Raw genomic sequence first — 18350 nt, 5'->3', positions numbered from 1 at the left:
TTTTTTTACTATTATTTCCAACCATTTCCAACCATTTTGTTCCAAAACATAAGAAATGTCATGATTTTTATTCAATTGTCTTATATTTTTTTAAGATATCGACAAGAAAGAAGATTTTACGCTTTTCCAAAGGGTGATTTTATCCTATAAAGCCATACTATAGCACGATCTATTCTACTTGGACAGATACTTTCAAAGTTCTTTAAATTCTCATATTCAAATATATAATACCCAAACAAATAATTTTGTGATCAACATATATGATACTGTCCATTAGCAATTTTCTTTTCAATATGTTCGAGAAGGATCGAAATGTCACGAGAAATAGGGAAAGGAAAAAACGTTTCGTTCTATAAGCACAGATGAGAAATTCACGTCTACCCTGACACGATTATTTCCTATTAATTACTACGTTGTATATAAACGAAGTACTATTAGATGATTCAATCTTACGTAGTCAACGATCACCTGATGGGAGCGACTCGAATGATATTCAGTTTGAGATTATAGTATAATGTACATATTGATTGTGAGTGGTACGAGTTCTAAGTACGATATTCTCGTACTCTCGTATTTTCGTGACTCTGACTCTCAAGAATACGCAGTTAAAACATAAAACAGTGAAATTGTGGTCTCGAGACGATTTCTTGATCAGTTTTTAATGGATTGACATACCACAGATATCTTATAAGATATGTATAGCTGATTGTCTTATTTTTCTTTAGAAGTACATATTCATTTATTTGGTAAGTTCATTTACTGGCGGTATTATTCGATATTAAATTTAACTAATTACTGCATGTATTTTCTTGCTCTATGAACTCATTTTTTATACAAAATTCTATGTTTGAACGATGGTGTATAAATTTTTGAAATACAAATTTAATATATTGTAAGTGAAAATTATCTATTGGTAGTGTCTGGTTACTAAAAATTGAATTCACTTGATTTTCTTTCTTTTTCGTGACTCAGATCACAATAACGTAATAACATGTCTGTGTCTCTATTTTACCACCCACGTATATATGTTCGACACGAAAATACACAATAAAAAGATAATGTAATTGGGCAATAAAAACAAGATTCACTTCATTTTTCTCTTTTTTCGCGATTCACATACTAACGATATATTTGTGTCTTTATTTTGCCATCGCGCAACACAGATTTCGTATACACAATTTTCGTATCGTAAGTTAAATAGTAAGTAAAAGTATCCAATAACAAGCACAATTCCTGGCTAATAAAAGTATGATTCGTTTCTTTTTTCTTTTACTTCCATCTTTTTCTTTTTCGTGACGAACAAAGTTGGAGCTTATGCAACTTTCGTTGTGCCAACGTCGATATACCAGCGCAGAACAGGTCGGCACCAGGATTTTCCATATTCAGGTTGTTTCATTTCCTTCGAAGGAAAAAGGCATACGTGATCCTCGAAACGTTCACGGTTTACGTGGAACCGCTTATACAGGCCTTTTTCCCCACTTAACGCGAGACGATTCACCACGGTTTTACGTACATTCCGTGTACGATGCAGTCTTAATCATCGGCGACCTTCGGGAATACGATTACAGGAGATGGCCTGACGAGAAATTGGCGAGGACTTGCATCGTCTCCAATATGCCGTCAGGCAAATTGAACAGCTTGGATAAGATTTTGCCTCTTCTTGAATCTTCCGATTCTTTTTTTTTTTTTGCTTTACCCTTCTCCTTGTCTTGTCTTTCTCTTTTTCCATTATTACTAAAGTTTTTAGCTTTCTAGATATAGATTGTTTTTTATGTCACATATCGGGATTCTTCTCTTCATTTCATTTTTCTCTTCTGCAACAATTATTACTCGGGTTTTTGATTTTTTAGACATAGACAGTTCTATGCGACACGTATTAATATCAATGGAACGTTTAAAACTGGCAACGCATGCTGTAAACTAAATACGATTTTGGTCATCTTTTAAGGATCGTGGACAATAAACAAAGAAAGACCTTTGGAAACGGATCTTCGATCGTTTTAACTACATATATTTTAGAAACATTCTATGTTTTTCACCTGGAAGCAAACTCTTTTAATGTTATATCAAATTATTGTACAATTACCATGTAGCTTTTATAAATCAAGAAAAAGAAGTTACTTCTTGACAAAATTGTCTAACAAGCTTATATAAATGAATACCTATCGTGTTTTCTTCTTTGATCATTCAGGAAATTTACACTATCACACCGTGTATACTGACGTCTCAGAATTCTGATGGATATGAATAATTAGGTATGAATCATTCAGTTGCAAAAAAGAGGTGGAATTTTTCGGACAGTTTTACGATTGAGATCACCGAAATGAGATATAGCTGGTGGGAAAAACAATGGTGACATGGCAATCCAGATGGTTTGCGGTTTACCTTGCACGCACAATTTAGATAATTGACCCTTACTTGTTGGTGCTTATTCTGCTTGGATAATTGCAAATGTAATTAATACAATAATCGTGTTAAACCATTAAACGCGCTGTTACGCGCCAATTTGCCTCTCGTTGGCACCGGTGTTAGTCACAAATGAGTTTTAAATTCCAGATAGAAGAGGTAGACTCGATTCGAATTCTCTTGAACGCTTTAATAGAACAATTGCGAATATGTAGGTGTATACAGAGATATAAAGGATAGTTTAAGACGCAAAAAAAAATTATGTAATTTCGCAAAATAACGTTGTAATTTACTATAGCAATTAAATAGATATAACAGATATTTTCCAGTATAGATAATTGTTAAAAAGATGATAAAAAATGTTTAACTCAAAAATCAAGTAATATTTTTAACAATTTTTATCAACAATTTTCTTTAGTTTTATGAAAATATTTCTATTTCTACTTCTATTTTTGTTGGTGGATAATGGAAACGTCTTACGACTGAAAAATAATAAGACACGTTTTGTTCACCGATCTTTTTCTATTTCTCTTATCTGGTATTTACGCCAAACTGTATATCACTAGGAATGCATTCGAGGAAGAATGCAACGAGAAAACAAGAGGCTTATTGTAAATTATAATACATAATTTAAAAGTGGGGAGTCACGGGAAAAATACAGTAACGATAAACACAAATTATACGCGTTTGTTCGCACAATACTAACAAATGATCCATTGTGCGATATCGCGTTCTTTTTAGTACACCATACAATGCATATTTTTTAATTAAAACTGACGTCTAAAATGTGCGCTCTGTATTATAGGCCAGTGAATTGTTCTGTCTACTTGAATATACTACATTTTTTTTTTAAGACACTTTTGAAGCACATATATTAAATTTTATCGTTTCGTTGGTTCCAATCAGCTCTTCCTTTATGAGTAAAGAAAAGTTTCTCAGGAAACCCTACATCTATCTAATGCCATTTTTCTATCACTTCTAAAACGAACGCCGACCTACTTCGTAATGCGTTTGTTTCATAGTTGTTAAGAAATAGGGTGGCTCGCGTTCCTGTCCTATCTCGGTACTCGGTTCTATCTCGTTGATAAACTTTTTACCGAAAAGTTGCTGGCGAACTTCGCTATGAAAGTGTGCTTAAAGTCTCCTCGTTCCGGCGTGCTCATGAAATAGGTTCATGCCGCTACAAGCTTGTTCTGTTATACTAGAAACTTTTTTCCAATTACTATGAGGAAATGTTAAGTACGTTGCATCACCTATAGACTGATCAAAATTATAAGGGAAAAAAAAAAAAATAATTAGGAAGAAATCATGATAATTCTTTGTAGAGGAAGTAATTTTTAACCCCTTAACGCTGTGTAATTAGTTCCTCTAATTATTCTTGAGAAGCATCGAATTTCAAAGAAAATAAAATTTCTTCGATCTCCATAGCTTTCTCATATTTTTTAATATCATCAACATACATATTGTCAATGTTAAACATCAAAACGACGAAAAAAATTCATTGACATTCGATATCCGCTATATTGAATTTCGCTGATATTGAACAATATTGTGTTGTAAATTGTTTAACTTGACTAAAGACGTAACCATCTTTGCATAAATTGAGAACAATTATAGTTATCCATTTAGAAATATTCACATAGCTATGAAAACAATAAAAAGTTTAGCAAATCTATTCCGACTAGCACGTTACATACAAAAAGAAATAAAACTTTGTATTTTTTTATTTTTTATAAGAATCACAGCATAACTTAACATAATGTAATTAATTTCATTAATATCATTCATAAATAAATGATTGATGGATACCAATAGTCATGTAACTTATGAATAATGATTTGTAATTGTCAATTCATAAATAAAAATATTCATAGAACTTGAGAGCAATTTGAGAGTAATTATAATTCTCGCAACCAACACTATTCCATAAGAGCTGCTTACAGAAGGTTAGCATGAGTTTGGTTCCTAATTATGTTGTTCAACATTAATCGACTCTTATTAGTGACACAGTTAATTATCTGAACGCAGATGAATCTAACAATAAATGTATATCCACTAGTGTTTCTTTGCAGTGATGTAAGTACGTAGCGCGACTATAAAAGTTGCGCAACGTGTTGTTGACTGTTCGTGGAGTCCTCGTTGACTTCTCTTGGTAAAGCTGTTGTTCTCCATTGTATTGCACTATTCCTAGACGGTTCGCGAATCGGTCATATGTCTTACATGCCCGTGTACGCGCGGTTAATCATCCAGACTGCGGTTTACTACGCATGATCGCGTCATCTGATAAAATTTCATTCGCCTAGCGACAAATAATAGTCACGTTTGAGAATCTCGAGGCTTTCTTGGTCACACTTCTTATACCTACTTCCTCGTTCTTTTTCTTTTCTTCTCTTTTGGAAGAAATGAGAAACTTTGTATAATAAATTGCATCTTTATTGCGATACTTGTTTCTTTTCTATTAATTGCCACATTTATTGCAAAAATAGAATAAAACGATGAGCGTAGTATTATTATAAAAATCACAATAAAAGAAGAAGAAATAAGAATAAATTAAACAGATAGAAAAGATGTTATATATATATATATATATATATATATATATATATATATATATATATATATATATTATTAAGTATAATAATAATATACTAATTTGTTGTTGTGATATCTATTAGAAGATTTATTGCAATGTCTACTAAAATGATTAAAGTAGTATTATTATCGAATTAGTGCAATCTTATTACAGTATTAGAGCGATTTTGTATCCGTAGTTTTATCATAAGAGGGTACTTACTTATGTGTGGTATGCCAAGGTGACTATTATTTTGCTGATGCAATTTTATAGATAGTCTTGATGAAATTATAATAGCCGTTTATTAGAATATACGTCGTTTCCGATAATCATCTATTTTACGATTTATTACGATAACAATAAAAATAGTTGTGATATAAAAGATAACGAAGAGAGAGAGAGGAAAAGAGAAAGCTCCTATATGCAGTTTGTTAATGTATTTATCCAAATAAAACCATGTAGACATGGAGACATTGGAAATTTCTTTTTACGCGTTATTTATATAATTTGTCTTCGTATTTAAAAGATAGGAATTTAATGAATAGCAAAATAGAGATTTTACTTAGGAGAGGTAAAATTAATTAACTTAAATTAATTATTAGAAAGGAAATACTTAAGAGAAACTACGAAGCATAGATATAGAGAGAATAGAGAAAAATAGTGTATTAAATTATTGCTTTGCATTGTACGGTGATATTCTATTGCAGTAACATATTACGTATAATACGGTATTTATCAAAACAGCTATTATTATATTACTGATATAATTCTATAATTGCATCCTTATCGTTTTTCATACTATCCTCGGATTCATCGAATTTGAAGATATAAGAAGCAATTAATAAACAGCTAAGTGTTTATTGAAAAACAATTAAATCGATACAGTAAACGAGTAGAGGAAATTTTTCAATTTTTCAATTTACCCGATAACACTCTCCAAGAAGCCTTATAACTTTCATCGGAGTTCATTCTCTTTTTACTCTAGTGTTCTTAGATCGGTGAATAATCGAATTAAAACGCGAAATATAATTTGAAATCATGATTAACGATTCAATATTATCGTGTCGATCGCTTATCGCCAAGATTAAAATATGTTTTCGAAAGATAAAATGCAGGGCCAAAGAATCTTGCGTTATCGATCCCGACGAGGGATCAGATTTTGATGGCGAAATTATTTTTGAACACTGAGAAAATCGCTCGGTCTGTATTCTTACGTAAAATCTAAGTAATTTCTACAACCAGACTTTTGTCAGATAGCCAACAATCTATAGAAACGCGTCTAGTGAACGTAAAAAATCCGATTAAAATCTTTCCGATTCGTTTGGTGAATAGAGAGTACGTTCGTACTAATCAGATAAAATATACACGTGCAGTTAAGGCAATTACAATGCATGTCTACGTTGTATCGCGTAAAAGAGCATAGTCACGCATTTGATATTTATAATAATCGTTCACGTAATATGCATTTGATAACGCACTGCATCGGTAACTGCACAGTCTTCTTCATAATATTGCGATTCTTTCTTTCGTTGCAGATTCTTACAGTATATTTCGAATTCATTGATCTAAACGATACTGATTATCTTTTCTTTAGATAATACTGATTATTGATAATTTATATCAAAATCCAAGGTACTCGAACAAAAAGAAAAATAAAAAGAAATTTTCCTGACAAAAGATCAGCTTGATATAATCGAACATTTTATTCAAATTTTTAGAATTTTCACACGTGTTCCCATAGAAAGATAAATACTCAATTAAGGAGAACCTTTAGGAAAATGGCAATCTTTTCCTTACGCAAACTGGAAATTCTGCGCGTATGTAAATTGTATATTTAGAATTTCTCAAGGCGTTTCCAAGTTCATACTTCTTTTGAAGTTTTAGCTTTTTAACGTTGAGAGTGTTTCGATTTATTTGAAAGATCTTTCCACGGGTATATTTGACAAATATGGATCAGTGTAACATGCACTATCTCGATCTCGTTCACGCGGCCGACTTTGAAACAAACGCCGAAGGGTCGTCCCTTAGAGCTACAGCATCCGGCGAAAGTCTAGTGTAGGCTCTTGTATCCGTTCACGTGCACGCGAACAATGGCTGTACACTTCAAGCCAGATAACAATACTTCCGATAATAATACACGACGAACGTGAAAGTTGGTCGGTGGCCAAGTTCCACCGGCTGGACTCGGCCTCAAAAACAAAAGAGTACGTTCGAAGGTCTTCCTCTCGAACAGAGATTCAAGATAATTGTAGAGTTTTTTGAACAAGACATCTAACGAATCCTTTATTCCATCCAATCAGGTTCCATGATTTTATCGATAAATACTTCGCAATGGATAATATTTATCATACGAAAATATTGGAATTACCCAGGTGTAATGAAATTTCTTCATATCTTACTATTATTCGTATATCTTTTATATATTCAATTATTAAAAATGTTTTCATACTTTGCTATTAAATTTTGAAAATCTAAAATTGTGAAATAAGAAATTTTATCTCTGTGAAATGGACGCGTAATCAAGCTCTTTTAATACCATACATTAGGCTTTGAAAACATACAATTTTTTTAAACATAGCATTTTGTCTGTAAGAGAAAATAGAGGGAATTTATTAACTCAAAATTAAATAAAATTAATCTAAATTCGAGTAATCTAAAATTAATTAATCAAACTTACGATATTACACGAAATATAAGAATATCAAATACTAATTAATTCGTGCTAACCAATTCAGATTTGTTCTCTACAAATTCTCACTTTATTCTATACTATTTCGCAGTCCATCCTTCGTATAAGTACATCCGGAACTTCATGGTCAGATGCAGTAACGAGACGATGTCTGCACATCTTTCCATAAAAAGCACCGTCTGTTACATCGAGCGATTTTATTTCAAACGATTCTCTTAATATTCAAGAGATGTTCAGACTTGTAAATGCAAAAAGTACAAAGACGTTTATTTATTCAACGAACGAACGACTTTGTATTCACGCGTGTAATTTTTACACAAACGAGGACAGTTGTTCGACGTCACAAATATAACGACGACCCACGAGCTATAACGGTTTCCTGGGCCTGTTACACGGTTGTACACGCGCAGAATAGACGCGTTAACATTTATAAATCCGCCATAGAAAGTTTCTGGCTAGGTCACTGAACCGGTCGACCAGAAATTTAGCGAGATTAGGGTAATTCACGATGGTCCTGCCTCGAACTAGGACGCACCAATTAGATCTCATGATTTAGAGGTATAGATAATCTTGGTTCAAAGGTGTAATATAATTCTAGAAAGATATTAGTGTATATAGTATAATAAATAGATATTTATATAGTAATAGTAAATGATTAGGAACTAGTGAATAATCATTAATAATGAATGTGTGGAAGCAGATATCCTTAGTTTAAAACATCTTTAAGACAGTGATCTATGGTATAATAAATAAATATTTATACAAGTAATGATAGTAAATTATAAGGTAATAGTAGCAGTACATAGTAATAGTACTATGTAGTTGTATTTGCTTCTGTTGAACTTTTATCCATTACAATCATAAAGTTAGGTGAACGTTTGTCGATAATTATATTAATTACTATTTTACATTATGTTCATTGACATTATTTATGTGCATTATCAAATATAAATAGATAATTAATAATAAGTATGAAAGTAAGATAAACGATGTAATTTTATAAAAACATAGGTTTTTAAACGAACGTTTATCTATATAATGACAGTAAATTATGAAATATAAAAAATATCCATCTGGTTTTTCTTCGAAGAAATAAAACGAAAACATTTATTCATGATTATTATTCATAAAGTTGCTATAGTTATTTGCATTTCTCAAGTTTATTGCATAATATCTTTGTAAATAATCTGTTTTCTTTAGCATTCAAAATTTGTAAGCCGATCCAATCTAAATAAACTTATTAAGTTTCTTTGGATTAAAGAAGAATTGAGAATGCTGCTCATTGTTCTTTTTATAATGTTTTTTATCCCTACTCAAAACAGAAATTTCTTCTATTTATTTTATTTTGTGAAATATTCGCGGTAGTTATGAAATGACTTCTTGCATTTTTTGGAATAATTTTGCAATAAGATATGATTGATGAAACAAGTTATATTTCATTCTTGCTTATTGTTATTCGTGAAAGGAGGAGAGAAGAGGAGACAAGCCTAGCAATGTAGAACAGCAATAGACAAACGTCATCGCTATTTCAAAATTTCAAAACTACCGAAGAATTTTATATCAGGTCAGTTCAAGGAAATAATAAAAAATAGAACTTGAAATTCTCTCCTCCGACTTTTTATTTTTATTAAAAAAAAATCTCAAATATTTGATCTAATAATATGATACAGTAAAGACATTGATAGCTTTGAATTGAAATTATTATGAGCTTACTTACAGAGGATTGATAATAAATTACATTACTCTGTAATGTAAAAGTCTATACTGTGTATTTAATATGAAACGTACAATAAGCGAAAACCTAAAAGACAGTGGATCTATTCGTACGTGGTTGTTTTTTGCACGACGAATATTTAACATCCAGACAATATATCCTCTGCCAATCTGAACGAGCTTAATATCTTGCTAATTACAATCTTCCCGTATCCCAAAATGCATAACTTGATAAATAACCACAGATGTAAACGAATTGGAACGCATACAGAAATGTTTAATCCTTGATTTTTCATTTAGACTCTCGAAACAACGTGGCAAATTCATATTATATTCAATTATAAAGTTTGCGATGAAGTCCTTCAATTTCGTCACTCTATCTCTCCATTTCAATGAAACATTGAAATGAAAGTTGTTAAGTACATATTTGAGAATTTAAAAATGGAAGGAAAAGATTAAGCGAAAAATTAAATTAGACTATAATTATCTCATAAACAGTGCAAATATGTATGTTTCTTCGTTCGGAAAGATCGAGATGAAGAAATTTTTCTGCACATTATCAGTCGACGATATTTTTCGTCTATTTTTTGCGATTTCCATGTATCTTCCGATTCTCCTTTAAATAACAAATTTTCTGATTTTATTCTTAATTTTCTATAATCATGTTATTCATAGGATGACGCCACGCTACAAAGTTCACGAGATTCTATCCTTGGAAGATATTTCTGAGAAAGGTATATCCATCGTTGAAAAAAGATCCACATTACGTAATAGAAGAACCATACAATGTCATTATCACAATGACGAGTGAAACATCATGACACGAAGAATATTCATACAACATAATAATGCAATAACGTGTTTAATAAATAAATTAGCATAATAATATTTCAAAAATATAGACATACTTCTCGTATTAATTAACTACGATCTCTTTATCAATTTAGAAGAATCTGTACTATCTGACCAATAGCTTAAAGAACAATCTAACAATCTATGGATAAAGTATTTTTCAAGCAATAAAACTGCTATAAATAAGTTTTCCAATAAATGTATAACGAGTGGATGTCCTGATATTTAAGGCCGACAATGTACAATAGAAGTTGCAACGAATGAGATTCTAAAACCAATTACGTTTTATAGTACCTCGCTGTACAGGGATAAAAAAAAATCCTAACAAAGAACGTCGTCCATCTCATCTTAGTATGCCAAGAGTTAATGGGAATCGAGTAATTTACAGCACAAAAACGAGATCGGTTAACGAAGTCTCCTATTAAGAAGGTTCTAACTGCCTGTAAGAGGTTCTAACCTTCTTCTAATTCGAAGGTTATCTTTGAAAAATCTGCTGATCTTGGGTCGCGATAACGAGTTACGACTTGCTGGAAGTGTCTTCGATTTTAGACCAGCAAAAACAACGCCGATAATGAACGCCTTTAATCGGCACAATGCGCTGTTCGATTTTTCCGTTCGACTCTGTTCTTAGCCCAGTTTCGTTTCTCGTCCATTAACGCACACGAAACAACACGATTCTATGCTTTTGAATATTTAATGAAACATGCATGATGGAAAAGTTTTTTATCTTTAACAATGTTGTATCTTGAATTATTTAAGACTTACTAGAGAAAATTTGCCTTTTAATTCATTCAAAATACTTGTTAATTTTTTAACAATTATTAAATCTGATTATATCATTAAAATTCTACGGATTAAGAATTTTAATATGACTCTAAAATCGAATAAAATTACAGTAAGATATTTGGTTGTAAAGGAATAACCGCTGTAGCAAGGAAATAACCACTATTCTTACTTAACTTTGGTACTTTGATCTTGTTTTCAACTTATCTTGTTTGAATTACAAATTGAGAAAAATATATTTCTTTAATTAATAGCAAAAACTCCTTGCTTAATATTTCCTGTAACGTTGCCATACAATATGACGTCGTACAACATTTCAATAATAAGCATAGAATTATTTGAATTTTTATAAAAGAGCTTCAAAGGTGATTACACGAGATTTTAATTACAAATTGAAAAAAAATAAAAACTGCTCGGGTAATACAAACAGCTATTCTTGGTTAATATTCAAATTTTTCGGAACGTGTAGCGCTTTAACGCAGCAGAAAACACGCGTAAAATTGATTACGTTCTTCTAAAATAGCATGTAAACAGCTGTTATATATATAGATTTTTCGATATTTTCCCCCGGAAAAACAAAGAAAGGAGAAGACAAAGTATTATGCAAAGGACTATTCTGAGAAAGACTAATCGTGAGAGAACCGAATTACCAATTAGTGTCAATCTCTTTAATGAATTCCTGGTAAACAGCAAGTGTTTAAAAGTTGTTTAAAGCGTAAATATTTCGAGATGGGAGCTTCGTTGAATATGCAACATAGAAAACGAGTCATAATGCCGACGATTATTTATTCTTGTTGATTTCCATCGAGATCGTGAAAAACATCTATAGGTCACATCTTAAAGAGAATTACGCATTAATTAGAATTGTTAGTGGCATTATAGGCGCCAACAATGGTAATACACTGAATAGAACAGTGTTTTCAAGAATATTAATACCTTTATAATTAGTCATTTTTTAATTTTTCTAAAACTGACAATTGTTTACCTAGGATACAAGGAAAGTTAAAATTTGGTTATCGTAGTAATTAATCTTTTAATCCGGTAATAAATTTTTCAGTAATTAATCTACCAAGTGTTAAATATTTTGTGATTTGAATAAAAAAAAAAGTCGTATTGTGTACATTGAAATAAAAAACTTTATTTTCAGAATTTATGGAAGGATGAAAATTCCAAGCTCTACATTTAGGGATTTATGATAAGGATTATGACCCTTTTTATTATTATACGCTTTGTTGTAAAAATGTAGGACTATTGAGAAATTAATTGTTATATTATTAAAAATAATTATGGGGAAAAACGATTAAAAACGAACAAAGACATGTAAAGCCAATAAACGAGCCTGAGGCATTTTATTGTTTGTTAGTTTATGATGTTATGATCATAAATTACTAAGCGATAAAACTTCATATATAATTGGATGATAAATATCACTATTGTCCCTCATTTTTCTTAAACTACGTATAAATGAAGTTTCCACAAAATTCTATTGATGATGAGAAAGAGAGGAAGCAATGATCGATTAAGTCTCAGAAAAAAGAAAGGTGATGTTTGTAAAAGTCAATGTCATGTTGCATCATCCCAAAGATCATTCGTTTCCTAAATTTTTCGTTGATGACATTCGTGATCGCCTTCTCTATAGCATGAAATTGAGATTCATGGTCTAGAATAATCGGACAGAGTATTCCACACCAGCTGATTAGTCAACGATTAATCGGATCTCTGATTAATTCGCGTTATCACTCGGTGAATCGAGATGTAACGACGGATCTACATAAATTGTTCTCTTTGAGCCTAGTCGAACCTAGTAGTCGTTCTATGTTTCGTTAAAAGAAATTTGCTATAATTGTGAAATCTTTTGCGATCGAGATGTATGTTTCTTTGTTACTATATGTACGTATTAATATATGCGTATCTAATAATATTCTATATTTCCTTTAGTTGGAATATTTAGAAATTTTTGAGATTTTCATGGCCCAATATCACATGATTTTTAAAATTGGTAATTTTTATCTGAATATGGGATTCAGAAAAATAAAAATATTCAATAAAATTCAAAGAAGATGAAAGTGTCAAGGAGAAATGTCAAGAAGCATCTTAGGTTTCTTAACCTGAAGTTCTACTTTCTGTAGCTACTATTGTGGATCTCACGTTACAGTATATGGTCTGATGTTACAACTATGTCGAAATTGATTTGAATTCAGATATCATACCATTATAAATTTTATCTGCTGTAACTGTTAGAAATTCTAAAGGTTACGGCATAAGAGTTGATATCTTGAATTAAGAAAAATTTTGGTTACGAATAACGATTATAAATAATTAAAATCCTTTTGATTACCGGTAATCATTATCAATGACAGGAATTTTAATTTGATTATGAATAATTATTATCGATAATGGAAATTTAATATTGATTACCGATAACCATTATCAATAGTACCAGTATTTTCTGGTTACGTTCGGCTATTGTTGATTGCTATTAATATTATTTATAATTAGTAAATACATAATTATTAATAAGGTAGAAAAGTTAATTATGAAACTTTAATATTTATTAAGCAAAAAAAAAAAGTATGAAAATATATGAAACAAAGAACAGAATAAAAGATATTGTATTACAATATTGTTACGAGAGTTAATAAAAATATCGTACTACAGTATCTTTTATCTTATTCTTTGTTTCATATATTTTCATATCGGTGTTTTGCTTAATAAAATAGATAAGTTTTATAATTAAATGTTTTCATGTCGTCAACGAATGCTAATTACTAGTAATATTAATAACTTTGAAAATAGTCGAACGTAATTACAAAAAAAATTAATAATTTATAATGTTTATTCGCAATCAGAACAATAAAAAATTAATATTCTTTAGTTTTTTCAGTTCTTCATATCAGTTTTTAAGAAATTTCTTTGAGATTTATTGATAACTGGCTTGCATTTAAATAAAATTTAATTTTTATTAAATCACCTTTTCCTCAAAAATGTTTAAAATAACTGTTACTTTGTTCTGCTTGAATCAGACTAATGTATACAACTTTTGCAAAATAATAAGAGTTTTATACAATAATATACAATTTTCAATGTTAATACATTATCAGGTGTACAATAAATCATAATAAAAACATCGATATACATATAGCAATGGACATACAAATAAGTATTTTGTTTACGTATAAAAAATTAATTTCTAAACGATAAAAATATCTTGATTAGCACTTCGATATATACAAAATAATAATAATTGAACTCATTCACAAAAAATAGTAACAAGATGGCGAGTGCAATCACGAATCATGAAAAATAAAAGAAATTAATTAACACCATTGAATCAATATACACATAGTAGTACTAAACTTATACAGGAAAAATAGGAATAAAGTGGCAAGCAATTACGATTCCCAGTCCGCTATTAGCTTCGTAAAATCAAACAAATCTTCACGTCTCATTCTCTCTCTCTCTCTCTCTCTCTCTCTCTCTCTCTCTCTCTCTCTCTTTCTCTCCTTTCTCCCTTCATTCTGAATTTTAAACAAAGTTGCAAAAAAGATTCAGAGGTGCCGAAATCACATCCCTCTCTTTACTTATCCTTTCTCCACTCGTCACTCCTCGATGACTACGATATTTATTGTTTTTGCCCCCGATACATAGGCCAAGCTGGACCCGCCTTAGGCATGCAAGCGAGCACATGCAAGTCTTTTCTGCAGCTACAGCAGTTCACCACAATATCCAATCGACGAAGCCTGCTGGCGGGTTTAAAAGGGCCACTGGCAAGCTGCCAATAGGGCTGACAGAAAACGACAGGCTCGTTAACGGATAACCGGCGACAATTAAGGTAAACGAATCGATCGGGCCAGGGTATTTAACTACCACTCGGCCCAACGTTGGTGCACGTGTAATTAACGTGTGTAAAATCAAATTCATTCCGCCTCTCGTCGTTTTGTCTCCCGTTTAATGTGTCTATCAACCTTTGCGTCACTGCATCCTTTGACCCTGTTCTGCTCACTCCTCAAGTTTACATTCCTTCGGATATCTTTTCCTCAAATTTTGTGGTGAATATGGAACAATAAGATACGACAAAATGATACTTATACAATTTTCTATATTTTATTAATATCTATTGAGGATATTCAACGTCGGCTCATATACGTTGAAGAACGACCTGGGTCAACCCTATGGCGTTCGTGCGATCATTTGCGATCTAATTGGTAATTATTATTGCGTTAATTGGTAACGATTGTTTTTTATTGGTATTTAATTTTTAGTAATTTGAGCAAACCAATAAAGAAATTATTGTACTTTCTGAAACATGTTACGAGTTCATAGTCGTGACTTTAGCACTCTTGAATATTTGAAAGCTTTTTCACTCCAAATCTTAATTTTCTGTAACCCATAAATTACACGGTTTTTTGCCTTTTTTGTCTTTCTCTCAAGTTCTTTTTTCCCCCTCTTTTTTTAATTTCAATCGTTAATTTCCAGTAACTCATAAATTGTACTTCTTCAGCTCTCTCACATACATATCTGCTTTTTTTGCTCCTATTTTTTTGAAGGTTTGTATGATCGTTCTCGTAGAAAAAGAAAATCAAGTGTACAACGTGATTCGGGGTCAAACGTTGGACCCGTCGCCCCGTGACGACCAGACACGTGATTTTTAAAGCGCACAAGTTTCTGTCCACTAACGTTCTTTTTCACTTTTCGGTACGCAAATTCCGCCGAAGTGCACTTTGATTCTGCTAGCTCTTGACACTTGTGTTTGCGCAGTGGGAACGTTCTTGGCTTGTCGAGTGTTTTGTGAAGTGGATCGCGGAATAACGTGTGGTATACGCGAAGGCGATAAAATCTAATATTGTACTTTTGTTCCCTATCTTTTTATTATACACCTAGGATTTCTTTTTTATCGGTTTAGTAACTAGTTTTCAAAAATAAACACTCTTCGACCTGAAGACATCGAATTACTTCGTATTTAATGATAATGATTAATAAAATTTGCAACAATTCAATAAGTCACTTAAAGGTACTCGAAAAATATACAGCTAACGAAATAAAACAAGTAAAAACTAAAAATTTATATTGTACGAATCTGAAATTGTTAACGAAAAGATATTTTTTATAGAAAGTTAACGACGAATAACAGTTGTGTAGAAAATTTGGATAGATACCAGGAATTCGTAGAATTGATTAGAATTAGTGAAATTTACAACAGTATACGAGAGCTTTTAATGTTAAAGAAAAATCGATACTAATAAAATGAAAAGAAAAAGATAATGGTTTAAAGGTTTGAAGTCGCCAATGAAGAAAATATTTTTATTTTAATGGTAAATTGATAAAAATCAAACAGAAAGTTAGGGCGAACATCTCGTGTACAGATCGCGGATTTTTTCTTCGTTTCTCTGTAAAAACGTCCCGTTTATTTTCTTAAATTGCTGATCCTTCAACGAAAAGTTTCGGAAGTATGTTAAAACACTCCTCGTATTTTAAAGAACGTCTGGATTTTGCGGTTAAACTTCATGATGCGCAAACTGTCTACTACGTAATTCGTAACATTTCTTCATTTTTCTCATCGTTTCCCAAAGTAACTTGGTTTTTCTAAAAAAAGCAACAATTAGAGGAAGCCATTTTTTTACAGCAGTAACACAGTGGAATGACAATAAAAATAGAAGAAGACGCGTCAAATCTTAGAACAATGGAAACTCGTAACTTTAGATTATGTGTGCTGTAATTTTCACTTTTCGTCCCATTCTTTGTATTCCTCTTTAATACAATTGCAAACCGCAATATGCTTTTAACTTACGCATTTTTCAATAGAAGCTCAAGAAACGCGTGATATTTCTTTTCATGGATTCGTACGCTTCTATTTTTCTGTTTGACTGACAGTTTACGGATCGTCTGTAAACCAACATTTTTATTCCTTCCTTCAAATATTGGAAGTCTAATAAATCTTTCTGTAGCCAATAACAACGTTTTTGAATGGATAAATAATAATTTGAATTTTTATTTATTGTTCATTCGTCTATCTCTTTGTCCCAATTCTTTTAACATATTGATTTCAATTACTATTACTTCAATGTTAATTTTTATTTTGAATACTCATATAAACAATCGAAAACTTTTGTTTATCGAAAGTTTGTATATTGAACATTCGTCATGAAAAATTCAAAGGTCATTGTATAAAAGAGTTATTACATCAAAGATTTCTGATTTATATACATATGTCGAGAAGAGATTTATTCTTGACCATCGCTTTATCATGCAATCTAAAAACAAGTATGATTGATATGATTGGTTTCTTCGAACGTATCTGCGTTCAAGAAAAGCCAGGTTCTCATGAAGTCGAATCACGCGTTGTACTTGAAAGTAAATCCATCCAAACAGAGGAGAAATTCCGCGAAAAAATGTATTGTTTCATCGAAATTATGCGTTTTCGAATGAGACATCCCTCGAAAATAGGAAACTTGTTATAATCATATATGTATATCATACGCATACATAAATACATATATACACTTTATCAGTTTTCTATTCCAATAGCACTGATAATAAATATTTCAAATCTTGTACACATTTGAAGAGAACCTGTGTATTTCTTTCAGTCCAATATGTATACATTTATAGTTGCAACTAACTTTATTTATCGATTAAAGGAAACGAGAGGCAAGAAAAATATTTTTAAACAAATAGCTGATTACGATTATAATAAGAAAAAAATATTGAAAGATAAAAAAATAATGGCTTAAATTAAAGTATCAAAACTTTGCTAAAAAAGATACAGCAAAAATAATAATACCAAAGATAACGAAGCTTCTTTATTGAAATATAGGAATTTTGTTAAAAGATAAATCTATTATCTTCCTATTACCACCAATGAATATACTGATATTATTAATTATTAATCCCTATTTATTAATCTGATTTAAAAACATTTTAATCAAACATAAATCTTCTGATCCAATCGTAAATATAATGAAATATATGAAAGCTAATTATGAAGATTCTAAATGTTCAAGTTCTACGATCGATAATAAGAAAGCACTCGACCGTACTCGTGATCATTAGCGATTGCGATGTAACCGATTACTCGAGCGTTTCATTAAAAATTAAGCCGCCTATTTTTTGCTTTAGCTTTACTTCGATCTCATCATCCTGATCATTGAAAATATCTCGAAAGTGATATCGCATATGAAGCACAATGAAAACGCAGACCGTGTAATCTCGTGCGGTGTGATCAAGAAAATCACGTAGCCAAAGACAGAAATTCTTTAGTTTTAACACATACAAGTATGAGAGTTTCTTTTCTTTGATATCGCCCATAGGTATATATATATTTTACTTATGCCTTGA

General features: G+C 31.1%; 1 protein-coding gene and 1 long non-coding RNA gene across 4 annotated transcripts in view; one reads left to right on the top strand and one right to left on the bottom strand.

The window, feature by feature from the left end:
- The window catches only part of LOC139985938 (uncharacterized), a 33460-nt gene that overhangs the window by 10772 nt on the left and 4338 nt on the right, over nt 1-18350 (bottom strand). The gene's annotated exons all lie outside the window — the stretch shown is intronic.
- On the top strand, nt 437-16478 carry LOC139985940 (uncharacterized). Its single transcript, XR_011799527.1, has 3 exons — nt 437-746; nt 14664-14847; nt 15563-16478. It is a non-coding gene; the product is annotated as an uncharacterized lncRNA (long non-coding RNA).

Source organism: Bombus fervidus, chromosome 3 (assembly GCF_041682495.2).
Source record: "Bombus fervidus isolate BK054 chromosome 3, iyBomFerv1, whole genome shotgun sequence".
NCBI classification, from domain to species: Eukaryota; Metazoa; Arthropoda; class Insecta; order Hymenoptera; family Apidae; genus Bombus; species Bombus fervidus.
This window is presented reverse-complemented; position numbering and strand designations above follow the sequence as displayed.